Source organism: Squalius cephalus (genome assembly GCF_949319135.1).
Source record: "Squalius cephalus genome assembly, chromosome: 12".
NCBI classification, from domain to species: domain Eukaryota; kingdom Metazoa; phylum Chordata; class Actinopteri; order Cypriniformes; family Leuciscidae; genus Squalius; species Squalius cephalus.
Genome location: NC_137133.1, coordinates 19,523,218 through 19,530,973, shown reverse-complemented (window position 1 = coordinate 19,530,973; position 7,756 = coordinate 19,523,218). Strand labels below are relative to the sequence as shown.

Here is a 7,756-nt window from a genome sequence, read left to right as displayed (position 1 = left end):
ACGCTGGGCGGACCCGCTGACCAAACGCGCCTAATTTCAACTGTCGCCATTGTCACTGAATCATTCTCCGCCCATAAGAAATTTTACCATGGTATTTGTACCATGGTACAAATACCATGGTACTAGTACCCCGGTATTTTTGACAGTACCATGGTACATGTACCATGGTATATTGATGGCACCATGGTACATAAACCATGGTATTTTTAATAGTACAATGGGACGTGTACCATGGTATTTGTACCTGTCAAATGTACATGAATTTAAATATTTAGCTCAGGCAAATAAAAAGACAGTAAACTAAAAAATATTTTTCTCATTTTATTTTATTTTTTCCATAGATTTAGCATGATTGTCTTTTTATGATTTTGGCCGCATTTGACAACTTCTGGCGAATGAATCCCTCAATTTCAGCATCCGACTTTTCTGGGAAGACAGATTTAACTTCACCTAAAGAGAGAAAAGAAGGGAAGAAAAGGAAAGGAGAACAGACACGTTACAGATAGATACATTGACATTAAGTACAAACAGGTACATATACATACACAGATATTACAGATACAATGAAACAAACTATTGAGAGTGAAAGAGTAACAGTAAGGGCAACACATACCCACGCCTGCTTTGCAAAATACCTGGTTACCTTAATTTCTTAAGTCTGTATGGCTCACTCAATGTTTTCTAATGTTTTCTAATGTTGTGAAATGATACAACACTACACTACACAGTGCGGCAGGCATTTGTCACTCTTTACGGACGGTACATTACTGACTGTCACTGAAGAACAAATACTTACCAACAATCTTTTTAACATCTTCAGTGGGGAGTGATGGTCGTGTCTCCCCCTTGCATGATGACCCAAGCCCAGTCACACTGTGAGATGCCATGAATGCAGTGGTGTACAGGCCATGCATCAGATCGTTTGTATATTTGCCTTGTTGCAGCGGTCCCTGATTGCCTGTGGAATATCCTAAGAACATAAATTGGTATCACATTGGGTCATATTACCAAAAGCTTGTTATGAAATAGTCGTGTTGGGGTTCAAAGGGGACAACTAAAATAATTTTGTTATCTTCCTATTTATCTCAGATTTCTATTTGCAGAAGTTCCCTGGTCCCACTTTATAGTATACTTCTGTTATTAGTGAATATAACTTACCAAACAGACAGAACGGTCATCCACAGGCAGCTGTGTTCTGGAAGACTGCATACAGCATTTAAAAAGCACAGAAGAATGTATGTTAGCCTACTCACAAGAAACCAACAAGACAGACAGACAAAACAGTAGGGCTGTAATCAACAAAAGAAAATCTTGGTCGACTGAAGTCCTGAAATTTCTGACAGCGTTGCATCACGTGCACCTGCACAATATCATATCAAATATAAATTTGCATTTGACTTTTTCCCCGTTTACTATTTTAAAAAAAAATGCTGCCACGCTGTCGATGTCTTTGTTGGCATGATCGAAGAGGACTGATTATAAATTAAATGCTCTGACAATTAAATAAATAGTATACAGTGTGTGATTCAAAACATAGCTAACTATCAATTATTGTGCCAAGGTACTTGTATTCTTGTACTATCTCAATAGGTTGGCCATCAATGATAGTGAGGGGAAGAGGGGGGCTCTGTTTCCTAAAATCAATAATTAATTCGTTAGTTTTGGATTTCCTACCTGTATTTCCTACTTCTCCGGCAGCAGCTTTCTTCAGAAATGTTGAAGTCGTGGAGCTTTCCCTCTGTTATGGGTTATTTTATTGCTGCTGAAATCACAGAACATTTTTTTTATCAATATTTGTTTACCACTGAGCTAGTTCTCTTACGAGAGTCCTCTCGTACTGCGTTTTTGTAAAAACGCTACGGGAAAAACTCTTTTTTTCACGAAATACTGAAGCAAAAAATTATCCTTAATTTTCCATATATGTAAAGCGCGTTGCAGCAGTACACAGCTATGGCGAGACAGCTTGCTCGCTCATTGGCTGTTCTGCGGCAACTGCATAAGCCTATCGAGCGAGGCCTGAAGTGACGTCAGGCCAATGAGGGCCCTCCTTGCCACTTCCCGCCGAGACGGGTGTGGCTGACCTCTATAAAAGGAGCTCGAAAAGGCTGATTCACTTGATTTTCATCTCTTCAGCGAAGCTCACGCATCGCTGGATCACGAGGAAGCACGCGTCGTCTGATGCAAGCACTTCAGCGGGACGAGCCCTCGAAGCCGCTGGCCAACGCCGCCTTCTACCGCCGTACCTGCTGCGCTTTCCGACGCCATATCCTTTCCATTCTATTGTTCTTGTGTGTGTGTGTGTGTGTGTTCGCTTTGCAACACTCACCCCTAAAAGAGCTGCGTCTTTTTCAAGATGCCTTCTCATGCAGCGCTCGCGCTCGCTGACGGCGAAACGCCTTCACTCCGAGCCAATTGCCTACGGTGACTCTGAGGACTCGCCGGGCATCCTTTCCGAGGCTGCCCTTCCTGGAAGCGGATGGCGGGATTAGTTTTTCTTTACTTTACAAGAAAAGCTACCCTGCCTCTGCACGCGTCATTCACCGGCGAAGGAGAAAAGAGTGTTCTTAGTCCCGCCGTTGGTCGGTCTGACCTCTTTTCTCTCACATTTCTCAGTTCCCTGTTCGGCGACTGGAAATATTATTGCAGCAAGTGAGTCTGTTATAACACGCTTGCCTGCCAGCAAATCACTCTGTTTGTTCCCCGAGAGGCAACTGCAGACGTGTTTTTTGCAGCCCACGAGCACGTGGTACATGGCCGGACTTATACCGAAGTCCCGGCCACGGCAGATGATGCTATATGTGTAGAGAAGATGCCCACTGCCTAGTGCCCATCCCTACACATTAGCACAGCCCTTCACACAGGGCCCACGCTCATATATTCGACTCGGGTCGATCACGCACACAACATAGTGAACGTGCCCACTGCCTAGTGCCCACAAACACTATGTTCTGCATGCCTTGTGGTTTCTGTAAAGACGAAACCTGTGTGCATTCACTCTGCTCAGGCAGACAGTGCACTCATTGCAGTAACTGTGCCCGCTCTCCCGCGCCCACACTTACTCACGGCCATTATATGTCCTACGGGACTCGCCCAGCCCTCCTTTGCTCGGTTAAACACCGCAGCGGGGTCGAGCGCAGGCATTCTGTCCGCTGTGATCAGCGCGCTTCCCCCTCGGTAGAACGCGCTTCATAAAAGAATTTAAATAAATAAAAATCTATTTTTATCAGGTGTAGAGCAGATGCCCACTGCCCAGTGCCCATCCCTACACACAAGCACAGCCCTACACTCAGGGCTCGCGCACATAAAATCGACTCAGGTCGATTGCGCTTCCAACATAGTAAAAGTGCCCACTTCCCAGTGCCCACGAACACTATGTCACACAGATCACAGGTTTTCTGTTGTCCCGGCCACGGCCGATGGTGCTATAAATGTAGCGTTGATGCCCAGTGCCCATCCCTACACACAAGCACAGCCCTACACTCAGGGCTCGCGCACATAAAATCGACTCAGGTCGATTGCGCTTCCAACATAGTAAAAGTGCCCACTTCCCAGTGCCCACGAACACTGTCTCACAGATCACAGGCTCTCTGTAAAAACGGGACCTGTGCGCGCTCGCTCTGCTCAGGCAGGCAGCGCGTCCAAAGCAGTGAATGTGCCCGTTTCCCGCCCACATTTACTCGCAGACAGCATGAGTCCCACGAGACTTTCTCAGCCCTCCCTCACTCAGTTAAGCACTGTAGTAGGGTCGAGAACGAGCGTTCTGCCCGCTGTAATAAGCGCGCTCCCCGCCTCGAATGTCACAGGCGTAACGCCTATGTTATTGCGCCCCGAAGCACCTCTGTTGCACGGCGAACAGAGCGCGCTTCCCATCCAATCCTTAGTCAGCCATGCAGAGGCATGGGCAGCGCTTCCAGGGGTTTCGGACTGGGTGCTAGACATTATAAACAGAGGCTTCTCGCTACAGTTTTGTCGACGCCCTCCCCGCTTCACAGCGCGCGTCGAAACTACGGTGACTTTAGAAGTAGCACACCTACTTCGCGCCGAAATATCAAAACTGATGAGCAAAGGGGCGATAGAGCATGTATCCCAAGCTCAAAGCGAAGGGGGGCTATACAGCAGATACTTTCTGGTCCCCAAAAAGGACGGTGGTATCAGACCCATACTGGATCTAAGACGGCTGAACAGAGCATTAGTGAAACGCAGTTTCAAAATGCTCACGACCAGGAAAATCCTCGCGCATATTCGCCGAGGAGACTGGTTTATGTCGATAGATCTGAAGGACGCGTATTTTCAAATACAGATAGCGTCACATCACAGGCGATACTTGAGATTCGCCTTCGAGGGTCAGACATACCAGTATACAGTCCTGCCGTTCGGCTTGTCCCTGGCACCTCGTACATTTACGAAGTGCATGGACGCAGCGCTCGCCCCTCTCAGACTCAGAGGCATGCGAGTGCTGAACTATTTGGACGACTGGCTGATCCTAGCTCAATCACGATCACAGCTCGTGGAGCACAGAACCATTTTACTCGATCACCTCGAGAATCTTGGTATCACGGTCAATTGGACAAAGAGTTCGCTGAACCCCAGTCAAGCGATTTCGTTTCTGGGTACCATTCTGGACTCACAGTCTATGACAGTGCGGCTGTCGCCACAGCGCGTGCTGCACATTCAGCGCGCGGCGAGATCCTTCCGCTGCGGCGCGACTACCCCGCTCAGGAAGTTTCAAAGGATGCTGGGTCTCATGGCCTCAGCATCGCCAGTTCTTCAGCTGGGCTTGCTCCGCATGCGCCCTCTGCAGTTCTGGTTGAGAGCGCGAGTACCGCGCGGAGCGTGGGTGTCCGGCCGGTTACGTCTCAAGGTCAATCAGAGCTGTGTGGCAGCCCTGATACCTTGGATGGCGGACGACTGGTACCGATCAGGTGTAAGCCTGGGGACTTCCTCGGGAGTGAGGATGGTGTCGACAGATGCATCCACCTCGGGATGGGGAGCGCTGCTCGAGGGCAGACCGTTCTTCGGCCTGTGGTCAGAACGAGAAAAGCTCCAACATATCAACTGCCTGGAAATGCTGGCAGTGCACAACGCGCTGACGCGTTTTTGTCCCCAAATCAAGGACCAACACGTCGTAGTCCGTTCGGACAACACGGCCGTGGTGTCCTACATAAATCGCCAGGGCGGTCTCAGATCCAGATCCCTGTACAGGTTGGCGAAACGCCTCCTAACATGGGCTCAGCACAATTTGCGCTCGCTGAGAGCAGTGCATGTGCCTGGGCTCCAGAATTTGAGCCCAGACAGACTGTCCAGGAACAACATTCCCCTGGGCGAATGGTCTCTACACCCACAAACAGTCCGGCTGTTGTGGGAGAGATTCGGCAGAGCGGAGGTGGACCTATTCGCGTCCCGCGAAAACGCTCATTGCCCCGTGTTCTTTTCCAAGAACGACAGCGCGCTGTCCCGTATGTGGCCGCGCTGCCCGCTATACGCTTTTCCCCCCGTCTCCCTCCTGCCTCAGGTGTTAGAGCGGGTCAGGGAAACAAAATGCTCAGTACTGCTTGTAGCACCGTTCTGGAAGAACCAAGCATGGTTTCCAGTCCTGATGCAGTTAGCAGACATCGCTCCATGGCCAGTGCCATTGAGGAAAGATCTCTCGCAGGCCGGGGGCTCGATTTGGCACCCACACCCGGAGTTGTGGTCCCTTCATGTGTGGGCGCTCAACGGATATCCGTTGATCTCGCAGAGGGAGTGATGAATACCATCACTCAGGCTAGAGCACCGTCGACTAGGCGGCTTTATGCCTCGAAGTGGTCGGTTTTCTCCGGCTGGTGTACAGCTCGGGGCCTATCACCCCTCGATTGTGAGGTGACGGAGGTTCTCTCCTTCCTACAGGAGCTGTTGGATAAGGGCAGATCCCCTTCCACGCTCAAAGTTTATGTGGCGGCTATTGCAGCGTTCTCTGGAACAACGCTAGGTCAGTCACTAGGAAGGAACGATTTAGTCATCCGCTTCCTCAGGGGAGCTAGAAGGCTGAATCCTCCTAGACCTCCTTCAGTCCCTATGTGGGACCTTTCTACGGTTTTGGCGGCCATGAAAGGTGCCCCTTTCGAGCCTATCCAATCTATTAGCCTCAAACATTTGTCTTTAAAACAGTGTTTTTGATGGCTCTCGCTTCGGTGAAGCGCATAGGCGACCTGCACGCGCTCTCCGTGATCCCAGCGTGCTTAGAGTTTGGACCTAATGACTAAAGTCATACTCAAACCTAGGCATGGTTATGTGCCAAAATCCCTCAACACGCCGTTTCGGGCTCAGGTTATCTCCCTGTCTGCCCTGCCGGGATCAAGTGAGGAAGGGGACTCAAGTTTTCTTTGCCCCATTAGGGCTTTAAGAGCTTACGTGTCCCGCTCTGCTGTCTTCAGACAGACTGAGCAGCTCTTTGTCTCGTTCAGTGGACATTCCAAGGGAATGGCTGTTTCGAAACAGAGCCTATCCAGATGGATAGTTGACGCCGTAGCGCTGGCTTACACTGTCAAGGGCCTCCAGTGCCCGTTGGGCGTTAGAGCGCACTCCACGAGAGGCGTCGCCTCTTCGTGGGCTTGGTCTAGCGGGATTTCCTTACAGGACATATGTATGGCGGCAGGCTGGGCCTCGCCGTCTACATTTATTAGGTTTTACAACCGAGAGGTTCCCGCCTTGCAGGCTAAGCTACTATCGGTGTAGTCGAATCAGCTGTCTTACTAGAACACTGAAATCGCATGCGCAGCGCGCTACCGACTGTTTTATGGGCAGAATTGTGTAAGACCCACATTTCCCACATTAGTTCAGGTTCCCCACCCTGTCTGTGTGATGTCATATTCGCGTCTGCGGACGCGGCCATATAAGGACGGAGGGATCCCCTTTTGTCTCTAGACTCTCTCTATGAGGTCATGTTTTGCGTCTGCGGACGCTACAATATAGGGAATTAAGGTCCCCCCCCCTTTATTCCCAGACTCTCTGTGAGTCTATCTGATGATTATGCACTGTATACCTGGGTTAGCTTCCAGTGATCGGTGTTTTATCCCAGCACGCACGGCGTTTTACAAGGGGTTCCCGTAGCGTTTTTACAAAAACGCAGTACGAGAGGACTCTCGTAAGAGAACGTACTCGGTTACTAACGTAACCTCGGTTCTCTCTAGAAGAGGGAACTAGTACTGCGTTCTCTGCCGTGCGTACGGTTTCAACCAATTCCTCACTAAATGTAAGTGACGTCACCGATTAAATACGTTATGTTTAAAGTTACTTTGTGTAAAATAAATGAGCTCACTTCCAAGGAAAACATATACACATAAGAGGTGATTAAAAGCCCAAAATATCATAAACAAAAGCTCAACCGAGTTAACGTTAACTTAACGTTAGTTTACCTCTTCTGAAAACGGTTGAGATGCTAACGGACTTTTCCCGAAGACACAAAACCATGTCTATAAAAGTAAATATTCAACAGAAGCGTATCAATTACTGTACAAGTAAGAGAAGTGTCAAGAACAGTTGTGTGTACTATTCTTGTGATTTTAGAGACTAATATCACCTGAAAGTAGTGAAAACAACAGCGAGAGAGGGAGTTTTCCTGCTCACCATTCACAGTGGTCCAGCGCCGTTTCCATGGCAACTCTGCGCCGCGGCCGCTCCAGTGTTTGAAAGCGACATGAAAGTTCAAAGTTCACGCGCACGGCCATTGATTAAACCCGATTAAACCACGTCAAAATCATGCAGCATTTACAAACAT

At 49.0% G+C, this 7,756-nt stretch overlaps 1 long non-coding RNA gene across 1 annotated transcript; it reads right to left on the bottom strand.

Moving 5' to 3' along the window:
- Nucleotides 1-335: 335 nt before the first annotated feature.
- On the bottom strand, nt 336-3,409 carry LOC307169081. Its single transcript, XR_013823038.1, has 4 exons — nt 1,675-3,409; nt 1,159-1,203; nt 797-970; nt 336-450 (listed from the first exon to the last, which is right to left on the bottom strand). It is a non-coding gene; the product is annotated as an uncharacterized lncRNA (long non-coding RNA).
- Nucleotides 3,410-7,756: the final 4,347 nt, after the last annotated feature.